General features: G+C 52.8%; 1 long non-coding RNA gene across 18 annotated transcripts; it reads right to left on the bottom strand.

Annotated features, from left to right (window-relative positions):
- Positions 1 to 11157: 11157 nt before the first annotated feature.
- On the bottom strand, positions 11158 to 16097 carry LOC125546007. Of its 18 annotated transcripts, none has more exons than XR_007300407.1 (10): positions 15723 to 16097; positions 15316 to 15433; positions 14718 to 14801; positions 14513 to 14607; positions 12813 to 14387; positions 12024 to 12624; positions 11775 to 11914; positions 11581 to 11630; positions 11354 to 11418; positions 11158 to 11266 (listed from the first exon to the last, which is right to left on the bottom strand). It is a non-coding gene; the product is annotated as an uncharacterized LOC125546007 (long non-coding RNA). The 18 variants fall into 18 exon arrangements; XR_007300410.1 differs by having other exon boundaries at positions 11545 to 11630; XR_007300412.1 differs by lacking the exon at positions 11581 to 11630.
- Between the last annotated feature and the right edge of the window lie 3591 nt (positions 16098 to 19688).

The raw sequence follows: 19688 nt of genomic DNA on the forward strand, positions 1-19688 counted from the left end.
AGAATACTGGCTCCGTCCCTGCCTAGAAATATGATGGTTATACTTTGGGCCCTGTCCATACACCTAAATAAATTAAATAAACAGGGGCCAATAAAGAAGAGAAGAAAACCGACCCACCATGAACTTCCTATTTTGCTAGCTGCAAATCCACACAAAAGAAGACAAGAAAACTGCGGAAGAAGCAAGGCCTCACCCCCGGTTAAAGCAAGCTCATATGTGTTGATGGTCATTGGGCAGCCGTCGGCGTCCACCAGTTGACGCAGCCAGGGGTCAATAAAGGAATGTTTAACCAAATCGGATGACTGTTGGGTGGTAGGTGCGACATATGCCAACGGATGGCTTATCATTGTGGGAGCCAGTAAGACGTCGCCGATGCCTGGAAACGGGATGAGGCGAAGGCATGCACGCCGGCGAATCTTACCCAGCTTCGGGGCTCTCCGTGGAGATAACACCCCTACTGGTGCTCTACGGGGTCTCCGCATGGTCACTAGATGAACAAGTAGCTACACGGTGCTCCTTGAGCTGTTTGGCTAGAGGAGGAAGAAGGGCACGGCTTGCTCTCTTCTCCTCCCTATGTGGTGTCTGAAACTAGCAGGGCTTGATCACTCTTTGCATGCATGCCCCAGGGGGTTTATATAGGCCTACCCCCCGGGGGTACAATGGTAATCCGGCTGGGCGCGGGGCCCAGCCGTCTGTGTCTACGCTCTCCGGCTTCTGCGCCGGCTGCCGGCTCCTTGGTCGACAGGCAGGCCCCACTGTCAGGGCCTTGTCGGCGGCTGGTTACTGTTGCTCAATCTTGGTGGCGAGAGCTTCGCCGAAGTGGGCGTGGCTACAGTGCCGCCGCCCGGTGGGCGATCACTGTAGCCCCACCGCGTCTTGTCTCCTTAATGGGGCGTCTTCTTCGAGGGAGGTGGCAAGCCGGCTGTGGGGAGCCGGCTCTATCTTGGGCCGACTGGGGGAGGTCTGGCCACCTTCGGGTGTCTCTCTGCCCGAAGGGGCCCACCGCCCGTGGGCCGTACTGGTAGCCCGTCGTGGATGACATCAGAGTCAACGTGGCAACAGTGCTGCGCCGGACGGGTCATGGCCACCCATACGAAGCACTGTGCCAGGCGTGCTCTGGGATTCGAGGGTGGCAGGCTTCACTGTAGCCATGCCCCGTCACATCGCCGTTATGTGGATGCAGACTTCGAGGGTACGATCTTGACCGCTTTATTGGAGCCGGCTTCTTGGAGTCGGCCTTCTCGCGGCCGGCTTCTCGGAGCCGGCTCTCCCACGGCTTCTCTTCATGAGGGCTGAAGTCGGGCCGCCTTCCGATAGCCGGCCTGGAGACAGCCGGCAAGGGGAAGGCGGCCCTGTGTCTTGGATTCTTGAGGGCCGAATCGACTCGTAATTTTTTTAGAAGGGCCAGGGGAGCCGGCTAGGCTACCCATGGTTATTTACTCCGACAGTAGTCCCCGAAGCTGATCGAGCTTCGAGGCTGACAAAGGGACGAGAAACTAGGTCAGCTTCCTATCCCGAGGGGCCGGCTTTGCTCGTGCGCGCCGTCTTCGGAAAAGCTCCGTTTCTCGTAGGCGGGAACGCGGGCCACGTGGCGAGAAAATCCTGCCAACGCACGCGCGTGACGGGACGCCGCCGCAGGCCCGGGCCCGCCACTCGCAGGCCTCGGTCCGAGCACGGATCTTCTGCGGCCCACATGGACCGCTCACCTTCCCGCGGTGGTTTTATTCTGCCATCAAGGCACAATAATCGCGGGACGTGGGGGAGTGGACGCAGTTGATCCCCACGTTCCCCCACGCCGCGCCTCCTCGGCTCCGCCGCGCGGTCTATAAGTAGTAGGAGGAGGGGGAGCGGCAGAGGCTCGCGCGCTCTCCCTCACTCCGCCCCTTCTCGCCCTCCTTCTTCTTCTCTTCGCCGCAGCAACTCTTTGCCGCGCCGTTCCGCCGTCGCTTCATCTTGCTCCCCGCCGCAGCAATCCTTTGCCGCGCCGTTTCGCCGTCGCTTCATCTTGCTCCCCGCCGCATCGCTCCCATGGCGCTGTCGAGCTCGTGGGATGGCTCCGACGTCCACAAGGACCACGTCGAGTTCCTCCGCCGGACGCGGCGTCTGCCCGGCGAGATTCTTGTGCGGGTTCGTCAAGCGCCGGCGAGGGAGATTTCGCCGGCACCGGAGGAGGGCGAGCGAGTGATCTTCCGCTCGCACTGCCTGCGCGGCTTCGGCCTCCCGGCGAGCGGATTCCTTCGAGCCTCCCTCGAGTTCTACCACCTCCAGCCGCATCACCTCACGCCCAACGCGGTGATGCTGCTGTCGGCCTTCGTCACCCTGTGCGAGGGCTTTTTTGGAGTTCTCCCCACGCTCGAGCTCTGGGGGGAGTTCTTCCAAAGCAAGCTTGGCACCGTCGTCGCGGGCGTGCCCGCCCCCTGCGAAGCCTTCATTGCCATGAGGCGGGCGAGCGAGAACAATCCGTTCTCGTCCATTCCGCTGATCCAGTCGGTGAAGCTTTGGCAGAAGTCTTATTTCTACGTGAAGAACGTCGCCCAGCAAGGCGACTACGTCAACCTGTCGGATTACATAGCCGGCCCGCCGGCCGGGAGGTAGCCTTCGTGGAGCTACCGGGCCAGGTCGCTGTCTCAGGCCGGGAACGCAGCCGTCTCCCGGCTTCGGGTGATGATCCAGTCGGAGCGCCTGACCGGAGCCGACTTGGTGGCCGCCTTCGTGGAGCGCCGGTTTCTTCCGCTCCAAGGCCGGCCTCACATGATCTGCCAAATGAGCGGCCGCTTCGACCCATGCCGGCTGAGCACCAGGGAGATGCCTCACGCAGAGGTGTCTTACATGGTGAATTATATCTCCAACTGCAAGCTCGTCGAGGATTGGCGATACGGCAAGGAGCCGTATTCCCGCGCCAACCCTCCGCTTGTCGTAAGTTCTTTCTTCTTTTCTTCCTTTTTTGTAGCCGGCCTCATGATAGCCGACTCTTGATCAATTGGTTTGCCTTTTGCAGAACCCTCTTCTCCCGCCGATAGCCGGGGCCGCGGGGGTAGAACGCCAGCTCCTCCCCGACCGCACGGTGGACAAAGCCGACGATCCGGACCTGGGAGCGGCCGCCATGGAAGACGCCATCGTGGGGAAAGGCGACGAGGCCGGAGGCGCGGGACTCGGAGCCATCTTCGAGGACTGGCCGGATGACGACGAGGTCGAAGTCGCCCCGCACCGCCAGCCGGCGCCCGATCATCAAGGCACAAGCTCGTCTGCCGTGCCGGCTGCCCGTGGCGGCGCGCAGAAGCGCCGGGCCGCGTCAACCTTCTTCGGCAGCCGGCCGAAAAAATCCAAGGCCTTTACGGCGGCGACCAAGTGGGATGAGGCGGCCGCGAAGGCGGCCCGCTTCCGCAAGGCGGTGAAGCAGCCGCAGGCGATCTCTGCGTAAGTCGTCGAATGTCTTGCGTATATATTTTTTGTCTTCTTCATCCGAAACTCTTCTAAACCTTTCTTTTCTTGCCGAACAGGGCACCGCTTTCTCTCGAGCGAGGTCCTAGCGGCTCCGTAGTCGGGCCGACTGGAGGGTCTTCAAGCTCCCGCCGCGTGGATCCCCGCACCGACCTTAAGGAGGCCACGGAGCGGAACGCGCGGGAGGCGCGGGAGGAGTGGGAGGCGGCGGAGCGAAGGACCGCCCAGGCGACGAAGGAGCAGGCCGACGCGGCGGCCAAGGCCCGGGCGAAGGCGGCAGCCGCGGAGACGGAGGCGGAGGCCTCGCACAACCGGCCTCCGCTGCTCGTTGTTCCCCTCCGCGCCGTGGCCCCCGACGTTCCCGTGCCCCCGTCGGAGGAGGTCGACCAAGGCCCGCCGGTGATGGAGAGGCGAGAGGACCCCGTGATCAGCTGCGGCGCCAGAGCAGCCGTCCAGGTGCGAGCCGGCGGCAGGGGCCGGCCTCGAGGTGCAGCCGGCATTGCGCCGGCGCGCAGGGGGTGGCGCCTCTGCGCCGGAACCGCACCGAGCAGCGGGCGCCAGCCAGACGGCGGAGGCCCTGGAGGCGGCCAGCGTCAGCGCGTCTGAGTGGACTCCCAGCGGGGGGACGGGCGAGCTGAACGCGGCGGCCCAGGAGGTCCGGAACCGGCTTCAAGCTCAGGCCGCCTCGCTGCAGCGATGCACTCAAGAGTTTCTCTCGACGCGGGCAGTCATTCGGGTGAGTCTTCTGTCCTTGGTTATTTTGCTCTTTCGATTTCTTCCGTAGGGGCGCGTCAGCGCACCCACTGGGTGTAGTCCCCGAGTGGAACTTACTAGGTTCTGACAACTTAACTTATCCTTGCCTCCTGTATAATCTTCCAGGAGTATCATAACCTTCGCGCAGCTGCCTTCAACTCCCAGGCTCAGGAGCTGGGCCGGAGAACTGAGGACCTGACCAGCAGCCGGAGTGCGTGTTTGTCTCGTTCATCTCCTGTGGGGGCGCGTCAGCACACCCACTGGGTGTAGTCCCCGAGATTCGGGCCGACTGCTGAGCAGCCGGGTCGGATCTTCCTTGACGACTTCCCCTTATTAATTTTTCCTTTGTCTTCATGCTTGCAGGAGCCAATGCCGACCTGAGGGAGCAGCTCAGCGGGGCGCAGGCCGCCCTTCGCGCCAAGAAAACTGAGTATGACGCCTTGGTCCTGGAGCGTGACCGCCTGGCCAAGAAGCTGGCTGACCAGGAGGAGAGCCACAAGGCGGCCCTAAAGAAGGCGCAGGATAACGAAACCGCCCTGAAGGCCGAGTTTGAGACCGAAGCGGCGGGCTGGGCCGAGACCAGGCAAGCGCTGAATGAAGGCTTCAGCCGTATTGAGTATTTGATCAATGGTAAGCCGTCTTCCTTGCTCCTTGCATGCCCCTTGCCGCCTGATTTGTGTTCTGACTTGTGCTGCTTTTTATTCTCTGTGCAGACTACTTTTCCGGCTACTCCGTCTTCGCTACCCAAACCATCGAGGCCCATCGCGAAGCGCGCCATCAGGCGGGGGCCGACATCGCGCCGGACGCGAGTCGGACGCTTGAGGAGCAACTCTTTGGCGGTCCAAGCGCGGCTGCAGCCGGCTCATCGTATGCTCCGCCGCCTCCAGCGCGCCGGGGCACATGTGTTGGCCGCCCTCTGGCCAAGCGAGATGATTCCCCACACCCCAAGTCGGACTGCCGACTGGCTGGAAGTTGCGGTTGGCCGCTTCGAGGCTTGGAAAGCATCAGCGGCCCGGCTTGGAGCTGGGCGGGCGTTGGAGTTCGTCCGAGCTTGGTATCCGGGGCTGAACCTGGACCAGCTGCGCACCTGGCGGCTAGAGGCCGATGAAGAGCTGGAGGAGGTGCGGTCGGCTATCGCTCAGCGCGCTTCGACGATCGCCGAGTGTACTGACATCAGCGTCTTCGCTCCTGAGATCAATGACGACGGCGTTGCCCAGCCGGAGGAGTGGTTTGGGCTGGACCCGGCAGCGGGTGAAGACTCGGCAGAGGAAATCGCCTCCAGCGATGAAGGCGAAGACGACGAAGGAGAGGAGGGCGAAGACGTTGAGCCGGCCGGTGAAGCGGCCAGCCAGCCTCAGCCTGATCGTGCCTCCAGCAACGAGGCGCGTGTTAGCGCGCCCTCTGCGGGAGGCGGTGATCATGCCGAGGTTCGCCAGCCGGCCACTCCTCCAGCCGTCACTGCCGTCTCCACCGACCTGCCCGACTCGCCAGTCGCTCCCTTGGCTTAGTCTGCCGTTCTTGTTTTTTCCTGCTTGTTGCCTTTTGAACAACTTTATTAAATTTGCGCAGTTTCACCCACTGGGGGTGTATTCGAACTATATTGAATGCTGGCCTTTTGAAGGTCTTTTATGTAAATATTATTGCGTGTTTGGTTTCCATTCATGTATGCTTTTTATCCTTAGGCTGTTTCCTTTGCCGCCTTCCCCTTCTGGGAAGGCAAGTACTCGAGCTTTCTTAGATTGGAGCGAGGTGAATGGAAGCCGGCCGGCCGGCTACTCTGGTAGCCGGTCGGCGGTGGGAGAAAAATCGGCTTTTGTTATATTAGTCCGTTAGTCCCTAGCCGTTTTTCGTGTGGGCACCCGTTCCTGCCCTTAACTCTTGCCAGCCGGACAGCCGGTTCTTCGAACTGCGACTTTTGACAAGAGAAGGCTTGGGAGCCGGCACACTACTTGTCTGACTGCGGGTAGGACTTCTAATATAACTCCAGGCGGCCAGTCCCCGGGCCGACTAGTCGAACCCGGTGCCGGACGGAAAAAAGTGAATGCAATGACAAGGCCATAAGCATGATACTTTTCATTCATAGACAAAAGATGGCAGTCCCCGAGCTCTCCTGGGGGGGCCTATTATCTCGTACTTAGTACAAAAGTTAGCGTGATACATACTGCATTTCAACTGTAAAACCTTCGGAGGAGGTTGGCGTTCCATGGTCGTTCCGACTCCTTGCCGGAGTCGTCTCTCTTTCGTGCCTTCGGCTTCTGCGCGTCGATCAGGTAGTAGGAGTCGTTGCCTAAGGCTCTGCTGATGACGAAGGGGCCCTCCCAAGAGGTCGAGAGCTTATGCTGGCCGGCTGTTCGCTGGATCAGCCGGAGCACAAGATCGCCCTCTTGGAAGGATCTTGGCTTGACCTTCCGGCTGTGGTAGCGGCGCAGGCCCTGCTGATAGATGGCGGACCGGCTGAGGGCTAACAGCCGGCCTTCTTCCAGCAGGTCGACGCCGTCTTCTCGTGCTTCCTTGGCCTCGGCTTCCGTGTACATGGTTACCCGAGGCGAGTCGAACTCGGTGTCAGTTGGGATGACCGCCTCGGCACCATATACGAGGAAGAAAGGAGTGAAGCCGGTTGACTTGTTTGGTGTAGTGCGCAGACTCCAGAGGATAGCCGGCAGCTCATCGAGCCAACAGCTGGCTGAACGCTCCAGTGGTACGATCAGTCGGGGCTTGATGCCGGAAAGGATGAGGCCGTTGGCTCGCTCGACCTGGCCGTTTGACTGCGGGTGGGCGACGGACGCTAGGTCCAACCGGATGCCTTGCGTCGCGCAGAAACGTGCCAAGGCTCCCTTGGCGAAATTCATGCCATTGTCGGTGATGATGCTGCGTGGCACGCCGTACCGAGTTGTTATATCTGCGATAAATGTCACGGCAGTCGGCCCATTCAGCTTCTTGATCGGCTTTGCCTCAACCCATTTGGTGAATTTGTCCACGGCGACAAGCAGATGTGTCATGCCGCCGCGCGCCGTCTTGAATGGGCCCACCATGTCCAGTCCCCAAACAACGAAGGGCCAAGTGAGGGGAATGGTCTTGAGTGCTGAAGCCAGCATGTGTTGCTTGGAGCTGAAGAGTTGGCACCCTTTGCAATGTTTAACTAACTCCTTGGCGTCATCCAAAGCAGTCGGCCAAAAGAAACCATGGCGAAAGGCTTTGGCGACGAGTGATCTTGAGGCCGCATGGTGGCCGCATTCTCCTTGGTGGATGCCTCTAAGGATTGCAATGCCCTTCTCTTGCTCAACGCATCGCTGGAGGACTCCAGTGACACTACACTTGACGAGTTCTCTGTTGATGATTGTGTATGCTCCGGCTCGGCGTTGGACTTGTCTTGCCTCTACTTCGTCAGCCGGCAGATATTGGTTTATTAGGAAGTTGAGGATGGATTGAGCCCATGACGGAGCTGCGACTTCTTCTATTGCCAAAACGGCTACTGCGACCAGGGCGGGCGGGCTGGGCGGTGAAATGCTGGAGTCGGCCGCCGCCTGTTGTGTTGGTGTAGTCTCCGGGCCGACTACCGCAGTCCCCGAGCCGGGTGAGGCAGTCCCCTGGTCGGGCGTAACTACGGAAGTCCCCGAGCCGCCTGCTGATACCCCCTGGCCGACTATCGAAGTGCCCAGGTCACCTGCTTGGTTCTTCGAGCCGGCTGCGTCGGGGTCAGGCGGCACGAAGATGGAATCGGATTCTGGAGACGGCTTGATAGACGGCTTGAGGAGGCGTTGTAGAGCGACACCGGTTGGTATTGCTTGCCGAGTGGAGCCTATTCGAGCCAGGGCATCAGCTGGCTCGTTGTCGGCTCGTGGTACGTGAAGGAACTCGCATCCTTCAAAATACCCACTGATCTGCTGAACGAGGAAGCGGTAGCTTGCCATATTTGCGTCCTTGGCATCTCAGTCGCCGGATGATTGCTGGACCACCAAGTCCGAGTCGCCATAACATAGGATCCGGCGAATGCCGAGTTCTTTGGCAAGCCGGAGCCCGTGTATGAGCGCCTCGTACTCGGCCACGTTGTTGGAGGCGGCAAAGTGAATTTGCAGCGTGTATCTGAGCTTGTCGCCTTTGGGAGAGGTCAAGATGACGCCGGCTCCCAAGCCGGTGCGCATCTTGGACCCATCGAAGTGCATGCGCCAATGAGTGGAGTCGGGAGCCGGCGGTAGGTACTGGGTCTCGGCCCAGTCGACGAGGAAGTCGGCCAATGCTTGGGACTTGATGGCGGTGCGAGGCTGGTAGAAGATCGTATAGGGGGGCCAGCTCGATGGCCCATTTCGCCACCCGGCCGGATGCATCCCGGCTACCTATGATCTCGGCCAGCGGGGCGGTGCATACAACCGTGATGGGATGCTCTTGGAAGTAGGGCTTCAGCTTCTTGGCGGCGAAGTACACGCCGTAGCACATCTTCTAGTAGTGCGGGTAGTTCTGCTTCGAGGTAGACAACACCTCGCTCAAATAGTACACCGGCCTCTGGACCGGCTGGGCTCGGCCTTCTTCTGGGCGTTGGACCACGATGACGGTGCTGACCACCCGGCTGGTTGCGGCAATGTAGAGGAGCATGGGCTCTTTCTCAGTCGGCGCCGCCAGGATAGGCGGCGTGGCCAGCATCTTCTTCAGTTCGTGAAAAGCTTGATCGGCTTGGTCATTCCACTCGAAGTGGTTGGTCTTCTTCATGAGGCGGTAGAGGGGAAGAGCTTTCTCTTCGAGCCGGCTGATGAAGCGGTTCAGGGAGGCCAAGCATCCGGTAAACTTCTGGACGTCTCGAAGTTTGGTCCGCCACTCCACGGCCCGGGGGTGGCCTTCTGTGTCTCGCTCGATGGAGATTCGGGTTCGGCTTCGGCTGGCAGCCGGTTCTTTCTCGCGCCGCGCGCGGGTTTTACCCGTAGTCGGCATCCGGGACGTCGCGTCGTGATCTTGGTGCGGGGAAGGGCTTTTCGCGCGGGCGTCGGCTTCGTGCTGCTGCGCGAGTGCATCGATCAGCTGCTGGATGCGTCGGGTCATGTGGGGGAGTTCTTCGGCCCCCAGTCCATCTAGCTCGTCTACAGCCGCCTGGGCGGCGTGCAGGTTCTCGAGTGGAGTAGCGTAGACTGGGCGGTCGACTCCTAGCATATCGGCGATGACAGCGCCGCGCTGTCTGACAACGCCGGCCCAGCTAGGCCCGCCTGGGGGCGGCGTGCCAAAGGCGGCGCGGTCGGCCTCGCGTCGGTGGGCCTCAGCGAGGCGTCTCATGGAAACCAACTTTCGGCCCTCCGCGAGGAGGGCAAGGCGGCGAGCTTCCAGTGCTTCAGCGTCGGCATCGGCCGGGAGGGGGATGGACAAGTCGTGGACCGCCGCGGGCGGGGCGTCGTGGGCGCTCTCGTCAGAAGCGCCGCCGTGGCCGATGACCATCACCTCGGTGGTGACAGCGTCGCAGCCATCGGCCCGGGGAAGCGGGTCGTTGTAGATCGCGACGTTGGTGGGGAACGTGTCGAGTGAGGCCGTGTCGGAGTCGACAGACATCGGATCGATGGAGCCAACCGACTCCAAGTCCACGGCAGGCTCGCCGGAGACGTGGAGCTGGTCGAGGAGGTTGACGAGGTGGTCGGTGCCCGCGTCGAAGGCGAGCTCGTCAGAGATGAGAGTCTTGTCAAGGAGATCGGCGAGGCTGCTCGCCGCACAGATGTTGGTGACGCCTTGTAGAACGTCGTGGCAAGCGCCATCGGGCGTGCTGGGCTGGCTACGCTCGCGGGGAGGAAGAGGGTTCCCGTCCAGAACAGGTCTCCGGACGGCGGTGCACCTGGCCCCATAGTGGGCGCCAAATGCCGGGTGGTAGGTGCGACATATGCCAATGGGTGGCTTATCATTATGGAAGCCAGTAAGACGTCACCGGTGCCTGGAAACGGGATGAGGCGAAGACATGCACGCCGGCAAATCTTACCCAGCTTCGGGGCTCTCCGTGGAGATAACACCCCTACTGCTGCTCTGCGGGGTCTCCGTATGGTCACTACATGAACAAGTAGCTACACGGTGCTCCTTGAGCTGTTTGGCTAGAGGAGGAAGAAGGGCACGGCTTGCTCTCTTCTCCTCCCTATGTGGTGTCTGAAACTAGCAGGGCTTGATCTCTCTTTGCATGGATGCCCCGGAGGTACAATGGTAATCCGGCTGGGCGCGGGGCTCAGTCGTCTGTGTCTACGCTCTCCGGCTTCTGCGCCGGCTGCTGCGGCCGGCCGGCTAGTGGGTCCCGCCGACTGCCGGCTCCTTGGTCGACAGGCAGGCCCCACTGTCAGGGCCTTGTCGGCGGCTGGTTACTGTTGCTCAATCTTGGTGGCGAGGGCTTCGCCGAAGTGGGCGTGGCTACAGTGCCGCCACCCGGTGGGCGATCACTATAGCCCCACCGCGTCTTGTCTCCTTAATGGGGCGTCTTCTTCGAGGGAGGTGGCAAGCCGGCTATGGGGAGCCGGCTCTATCTTGGGCCGACTGGGGGAGGTCTGGCCGCCTTCGGGTGTCTCTCTGCCCGAAGGGGCCCACCGCCCGTGGGCCGTACTGGTAGCCCGTCGTGGATGACATCAGGGTCAACGTGGCAACAGTGCTGCGTCGGACGGTTCATGACCACCCGTACGGCGCATTGTGCCAGGCGTGCTCCGGGATTCGAGGGTGGCAGGCTTCACTGTAGCCATGCCCCGTCACATCGCCGTTATGTGGATGCAGACTTCGAGGGTACGATCTTGACCGCTTTATTGGAGCCGGCTTCTTGGAGTCGGCCTTCTCGCGGCCGGCTTCTCTTCATGAGGGCTGAAGTCGGGCCGCCTTCCGATAGCCGGCCTGGAGACAGCCGGCAAGGGGAAGGCGGCCCTGTGTCTTGGATTCTTGAGGGCCGAATCGGCTCGTAATTTTTTCAGAAGGGCCAGGGGGAGCCGGCTAGGCTACCCATGGTTATTTACTCCGACAATGACGGAGGAGTAAATTTTGGCGAGGACAGCCTGGGAGGCTTTTTTTTTTACCAGCAATATTTCTCCCTGGCTCATTTCATGCTCATCTACACCCCACGTGCTTCATCATTACACTACACACGTTAATTAGGTTCAGTTTATACAACAAATATACTGGAAATCATGAAAAAGAAAACAAATACATAGGAAGAATCAAGCACCACGAATATCTCAGCAGTCACTATAAGACCAAAAGAATCAAGCTCCTCGACGCTCCATCCAACCTCTGCATGGCAGTAAAGCAAAACTAAGATCCATGTCATGATAAGCTTTCCAAAAAAATCAGTCTTCTTAACTAATGCATCTAAAAATCATTATTTGACTACAAAAATAGGTGCAAGATTATACGAACAATTCAGCATCAAACCCGTTGGGCATTTGAACTAACATGTCTATCCCACAAAACTAAAATGCGCTGGACCTTGGCTCCGGCAGAACCTATTTCATGACAAAACAATCAATCATGAAATCCTATCAGGTGACTGCAGGAGATTGTAATTAACCAAAAGGGTTAATAGATGATATTATATTGTATCCAACTAACCGAATAACCAAGCAGACTAAAGGGATGAAGAGGCATACACGGCATCAGGTACATCGACGCTTGTGTGGAGAGTTGTTGTCGCTGCTACCAGTACAACAGCTGTGCTGTTGGAGGAATTGGTGGTGCGCTCTACTCATGGTCCTGCGGCTCGAACCTTCTCGAGACAGGTCAGAGGCATCTAAGAAATAAGGGAAAAGTAGGGAAAAATAAGATGGTGATTTGGTTAATTGATTGACAAGAACTGTAGTTTGCAGGGAAGGGAGACGAGTTTGCAACTCGGTGCTCACCCTCACCGTCAGCCATCAGGTAGCAAGAATTTGTGCACGTGCAGGGGATCCTCTTATTCCCATTTCATCTGCTCCCTGTGCCACATCCACTGCATCCACGAGCTACAGATCTTTGGGGAGCAGACCACTACTGCATCTATGCTGAAAGTACTACAACAGGCAAAACAGCGTCCTGAACCAAATTTTATTAAGAAAAGTAACCTTCAGCAAAAGTAGGTATTTAGTCTATGCAAAAATGATACTACGGTACAATACATGATAATGCCTAGTCGAACTGATGCATTTCTTAGCCACAAATCGTAATAGGACAGTACCAAAAGGACCTACTATTCAATTCCAGTCTTTAGAGAACAAAATCACATTGGTCATATTTTCTTAAATTTCATAAAATAATAAAACAGTACTAAAGAGGCAATGTTCAGAATCTGAGCGCTCACCATTTAAAAGAGAATCCAAAGCAAAAAATGGGAGTGCAGGGAGGTCACCATCTAAGTGAAATAGGTAAAATCAACCTTCACAATGATGAAAAAGAAAATCTGTTTGGAAAGGGTGTTTTCGTGAGCTTCCCACCACTCTGCTCAATGAACCGGCCGATATTGTCCTGAATCATCAGCTAAAACATTGTTAACTGATCATTATTGCTAACTCAAAAGAGAAATGAAGTAAATATAGTGTATTCAGCAAAGCCAAATTATAAGGGTGCAGTACAAAACAAAACAAAATGTATGTGTTAGTCTATCTCAGTGATGGCTAAACAACTAATATACTCTAAAGGACAATTTTTGTCACCTCTTCCAATGAAGAAACACTCTCCTGACACTCTTCTGGCTGGCCGGACTCGGTATCTCAGTGGTTCTTACCATCATTCTTCCTTTCTTTCTTCTCTACCTGTAGTGTTACTTCACCATGCTATAGCTGCACCTGGGCGCAGATGAGCATAGAGCTACAGAATGGAAAATAGATTTCTGTAGTGTGTGACGAGCTATCACTAAAATCGCAATCAAGTTAACAATTATACACAGACCACACCAATAACATCAAACAAAAAGGTAGGCCTGAGCATATAGTTCAAAATGAGTATTGATATTTAGATACAAATGGTTGAAAGAAACAGCATATGCATGGAGAAGGTTACTTAAATTTATGTCAGCAAAAAATTCAAGCTCTTCTGCTGTGGACACTTCAGTGCGTTCAATGCTTGCTTTATTGCAAAAAAATGCTTTCTGTCTTACAGCAATCTGTGTTGAAGTAAAACACTTGCTAAAGTAGCAGCTTAGTCTTGTCATAAAGATAAGGTACAACTTTAAAATGAGTCAGATTGTGTACTTTCAACAGCAAGAATGACCATCTTCATTAACTGTCATATTCAACATACCCTTAAGTTGACTAAAAGAGACTATTGGTCTAATTTGCAGAAAGGAAAATAACGGAGATAAGTCAAATGCCTCATCTATCATTTAGGAGAGGGTTAGTATATGAAGAACTAGATCGTGGATGGCGCGCTTTGCGCGCCCGTCAATTTTGGCAATAGAATGGTCGGAATTTCTAAAATTAGTCCCAAAATATGTTAAATTTGTGGCAAACATATATCACTAATCAAATAGTTGGTTGGAGCTTGGTTTTGATTTGTATGATTTGATGCTCGGCTTATTCATTATTTTCCCTTGACAAGACTTCACCTAAGTTGGACCTCCTTCCGCATGACACCAAGTTACTGAAGCAATATTCACATGTTGAACCATGAGAGAAAGTGTGTATATAGCACATACAAAAGTGTTTCAGATACATAAACTAAGTTATGCAGTACCATTTAATGCATAATTGGAAATTCTCCATAAGCATATGGAAAATGAACTAAAATAGCATCCCTTAATAAGTGTTAGAAATATGATTTTGGCCTACTTTTACGAAGGCATAGAGCTGAAGGCACATATCAAAACAATCTTCACATAAGAACTATTCTGCAATATCTGAGAACAAACTCTTTGATACACGAATTTTAAGCACGCGCACACTCTAAATGGTAATTAATTGGTCCAGGAGCAACCCTGCTGATAAGAAATTTTGTTTGTTGTAGTGGTTGGATTGGTCACAGATTTCTTGTCTTACAAACCAATGGTATGATTAGGTCCAAACTGATATAAATTATCTGAGAACAAATTAGGAATCATTATTTCCTCAATATATCTGTCAAAACACACTTCATAATTCATATATGTGACATATATTCTCCAGAAGTTCATCTTACAACAAGTATGATACATTTAGTAATTGTAATCACCAAATAATAAAAATAGGCAGCACCTCGCAATGGTCAACATGGCATTTCTCCAAGATTCAAAGATCCCGAAAAGACCATGGTACCTTCAATTAAGGTCAATGTCTCAAAAAGTCAAGGACATGCTCAAATCATTACAGACCATAATGTTGTGCAGATTGAACACATTCATAATTTTGTAAAGATTGAACACATTGAGGGAGTTACCAACCTCACATAATCAAGTGCGCTCCAGAACATTGACATAATCTACAGATGCAGATCTGTAGCAGATAATATGATCAAACATCTTTCTTGTATACACTGCTGCACAAAATAAAAAATTCAAGGAATTTAAATACATGAACAATAAATAATATATAACCATGAACAAGTCTGGAAACAGTAATCTGACCCAAAGAAAATATGTTTGATACCTTTGTAGCAAGTGCCACCACAAGTTAGTTTCAAGATGCTTGTTACATTAACTTCCTTGTGCACATCTTCTGGAATTGGTATGCCTGTAAATGGAAGGGAAATGCGTTAGGAAGCAACTATGATAAGCATAGAGTATTGGACCATCTTGGCTATAAACAGACATGGTTCTGCAGAAGTTCATCTAGAAGATCAATTTAAGTAAAATGGTTGAAGCTGGTAGCATCCAGTCATAACATTATTTTTCTAAAACTGTAATGAACCTGGCAATGACCAACTTTCAATTGTCGGAATTATAAAGAAATTGTATAAAAAATACAATCAACTAAAGCGAGGGAATTATCAAGAAATTAGTAGAAAAATTACGAACAGCTAAAGCATCAGCCGGAAACAGCATATACAAATAAGTAGCACACCAAATTACATGAAATTACTCAATTGTTCATACGTATCTTATCAGATAGATGTTGGATATACAACTACTATAATTTCCAAAAATGATAAATGATCCAAACTATTTGAAAGGACAGCAGAATCAATGAGCACCAGTCAATTGAACATACAACAATGGAGATATTAACCAAAAACTATGTGTGAAACCTTTGTATCCATTGAAGCTGCAAGGATGTCTCATTTGCTATGTCGCATGCCAGTTGCAGGAGAAGGGCCAGAAGGACCCCTTGGTTTAGAGGAACAGGTTCAGTCCACACAAATCAACCTGGCCGAATGGGCATTTAGAGTATCAGGTATCCACAGTTATACATACATATGGGTGTAAGAGATGGACTAACTATGAGATGCAAATTTGTACTAAAAAATATTGTACTCCCTCCGTTTTGAACTAAAGCCACTACACTACACTCATTTTGGAATGGAGGGAGTACATATGTGTGTAGACTGTAGACATCTCTTGATTTGCTCAAGCGGCAAGAAAAAAACAGGGAATAAGCCAACAACTGCACTTCAAATTTTTAAATGTGCCTCCTGACGTGAGTAGTATTAAGTACCTCGGGAGATTAGTCGTTGATCCATCAGTGGGCTGCAAAGCACCAGTACTTGATGAGATTGATATCGAGCCGCTCACGACCCAAGGCGTGGCCGGCGTGCCGCCCCGCCTCCGCCGCGAGGAAGACCAAGCCGATCTCACCGTCGATGAGGAAACCCGGACGACACTGGATCCGGGATCGGCAGCCTGCTCGCGTGCAGCGAGGGAGAGGGGCCGCCGGCGAACTGGGCGGGCGTGAGGCTGAGACGCGGACGGCGCATAAGGCGTACAGGAGATGGTCAGGGCCGGGGCGGGGGCGGGGGCTGTGGGCGGCGGCGGCGGCGGGCTATCCATTCGCTCGCTGCCAGATAGAAAGACGAAGCGGGTGACGAGATAGAGACGAGGGTCGATCCAGACACCGCGGGCGATGCGGGGATCGGTCGGTCCACCGGACTGGGCTTCCATAGCAGCCCAATTAAGCCCAAGCCCAATCAATCGCAGGCCTTGAAAAAAATCACGAGAGTAGCAGCCACAGATGTTCTTGTTTCGCTTAGTTTTCGTTTTTTGTTTTTTCTTTCTTAAATAATTCGGGATTTCGAAAAAGTTCCAAAATTCTAAAACGTTGCCGAATCCGAATAATGTTCACAAATTTTACAAATGTTCGTTATTTCAAAGAAAGTTCGTGAATTTCATATTGATGAACATCTTTTGTCAGATGAATAAATTTTCAATTAAAAGAACATTTTTTTAAAAAAAATCGGATGAACTTTTTTAAAAATGGATGACCATTTTTCTTAATTTGGTAAAGACTTTTTAAAATTATGTTGAACATTTTAGATTTTTTTACTTGAAGAAACAATTCTGAATTCAACATTTTTTAACCCGGATGAATTTTAAAAATGGACGAACATGTTTTGAGTTTGATGAACATTATGGTGAAGAATTTTGAATACGATGAACAAATCTGAATTTCCTGAACATTTTTTGAATTCACTGAACAAAAAAATGTTCACGATTTAAAAAAATATTCACGAAAACAAGAAAAGGAAAAAACAAAGAAGAAAAAAGGAAATGAAGAAGAAAATAAAAGACACTAAAACGTAAATACAAAATGAAAAAGCAAAAAAGAAATAAAACAAAATTGAAAAGGAGAAACCCTCCAAAAAAAGAAAACCAGTGTTCATAATTCTTGTATACTTGGCTGGCTGAAGTTAATCACGGTTATCTGTCCTTGTACTGCACTAGCCGCATTAATAAAATACATTGTTGAGTTGTGAATACTCAAAATGTTAGGAGTGTACACCAATCATGCATGGATTAGCTTTCTAGCGGCAGCTAGTAGTGAAGTAATGGCTGAATGCATCATTCTGATGCAGAGGCTGGAGGTTATCATCCTTTTCAAAAAAAAAAGCTAGTACTAGTGAAGTAGTTGAAGGACCAATTTTCTTTGGCTCATAGTTTTATTGTATACAGAAGGATCCTACAGAAGCCTCCATTTGCTTTGCGGATGTGGCAGCCGGTTACTATTGTTGACACTAAGCATGTGGAGTACAATGCGACAGAGATGCTGAAATGTTTGAACAAGTCAGATTTGTTGGCTGGACAGCGAGCGGCAACACTTATTAACAAAAAAATTATGTAGGTCCATAGCAGTTAAAGGACACAAAATTCCCGCGAAAGATTATAAATATGTGAAGAACGTAACGTGCGCGGCAATCTCTTTTGATGGTGACTAATGAGGTACGTAGCTAATAACAAATTAATTTGTACCAGCAGAATTGTAACTAGGAACAGTTGACAGTTGTTTAGTGACATCAGAGTTTGCAACCACTCCTGCAGAAAGAGTCTAAGGTATATCAAGAGAGAATTACAAAGTCTTCGACTGGACTCACTTTCCCCTATATGTCCAGGAGAATAGCCCGGACACAGTCCAAAAAAAGATCAGACCCTCTACAGTCAGCCCATTTTCCGGGCTGTCTGATACACATTATATTCAGTCCATTTGGGGGGCCGGTCCGGACGCGCTCTGATGTGGCCGCAAGGTCGAATCAACCTGCACTAGCCCATTCCGATCCCACAAAAACTTCACCTCGGGCCCAACTCTAGCTGCAATCTCACTCGACGGCTCCACTCCCTGTCCTCTTCCTTCCCGCCGTCCATCAAGACCATGGCCGGATCCGGCAACAATGATTCCTCTGAAGTTGACCTTTTGGATTGGGACACCTTCGCGACAGAGTCGGACGAGGAGCTGGGCATCCGTGTAGGTGTGGCCCTCGGTTGGTCATCGATGGATAGGGGCGGAAACTTGAGCTCCACACCCTCCACGATTACCCTACATGGCTCCTCCATCTCTGCTCCCAACCGCGTCGGCTCGCCGCGGTCCACGCCCGTCCTGGTGGCCCGGTAGGGTTCGTGCAGATTCAAGCCAACACCTCCGCCCCTTGCTCCTCCCGGGCAGTGCTTGGTGCTGGACCTAGCACCTCTAATTGCGTGGAGTTGGCTCCTAGAGTTGGAGCCTGGGCAACTTGCCGTGCAAGGCAGGTGTCCCGGGCTGGATCCAGCTGCCCCGTCTGCGGCTTTGCAGATCAGCGTTGGTTGGCCCTGTCCACTGATTCCAACGATGAGGGCAAGCTCGTCTGTCGCGTACTATGTCGATCATTGACCACCGCCGAGACAGGCACCTACCGCCGCCGATGCAAAAATGCGAAAAGCATTGCAGCTCGGCCTCGAGGAGTCCGAGTTGCTAGCCAAGGAGACAGTGGTGGAAACTGCCTCACCAAGGAGCAGGTCTGCGTTGCCCGAGGTTTGACCAGACTTCTCTCCTCACATGAATCCTCTGGCACCTCTGGCAACGATGACGACCCTCCATATGCTGACGCGTACGCCGACTTCGACGCCCGCTACCGTTGGTCGGAGACGGCAAGGAGGGGGGCATTGATTGCTATGCTATGTCCAGTTGTACTCCCTCCATTCTCTTATACAAGGTCACAAACGTAAATTACAGGTACCAAGGTAAAACTTAATGACTGCTTTGCAAGCCAACTTTTCTTCTCGTTAACCGGGATCATTAATACGTCCACATGCATGCAAAGAAGGAATGAGAAGAAAGTAGCACAGTGTCATTATGACTACATGCATGCAAGTATTAAACAAGTTGGTAGTACGAGGAAACAACATTAAATTTTGCCTTGATTAGTGTTAGTGGTCTTATATAGATGCAAAATATATTTTTCATAGTGGCCTTGTATAAGGGAATGGAGGAAGTATGATTTACTAGTCTGTGTTAGATTTATCTACGTTGCATGAGATTGTATGAATTTGGGAGTATGGATATGAGGGAGACGGCTGCAGATGTTAAGAAATGAGAGCCGAATTGGTGCTATCCGCGAATATATATGTGGTCAATTTGTCCAGTCCAAATTGGAGTTTTTTTTAGAATACTCACACACATGTATCATATATTGATAGGTGAAGGGGGTGAAGAGACCCATCCACGGTTCTACAACACGGGGAAACAACCCAAAGGTAAATCAACTACTCGCTAACACGCCACCTATACAAGCTTGCAAGCCTACCTCCTACCTCTTTGCTGAACAAACCAGCTGACTGCTAGCTCTTCCCCTCGTGTTGAACCCAAGCGATCACAGCCTCGACGGAAGGGCAAGCTTTATTGAAAACAATGTCGTTCCCGTGCTTCCAAAACTGGCAAGCAATGAGGGTCGTTAGGGTGTGGTAGTCCTTCCTAAGTCGTGTAGGCAAAGCCCTCGACTCCGTGCACCACGGCGGTCACAAATCGTTGCTCGTCGGCATCCACTCCACATTCCCCCCATGATTGCAAGATGACATTCCAAACTGTTCTTGTGAAATCAGAGTTGAGGAGTATGTGATCAATGCGCTCGGGCACTTGATTAGAAAGGGGGCAAGCCACCTGGTGTGGGAGGCCCCTCCTGGCCAAACGACATGATGCCATCTAGTCCGAAAATGCAAG

Source organism: Triticum urartu, chromosome 3 (assembly GCF_003073215.2).
Source record: "Triticum urartu cultivar G1812 chromosome 3, Tu2.1, whole genome shotgun sequence".
NCBI classification, from domain to species: Eukaryota; Viridiplantae; Streptophyta; class Magnoliopsida; order Poales; family Poaceae; genus Triticum; species Triticum urartu.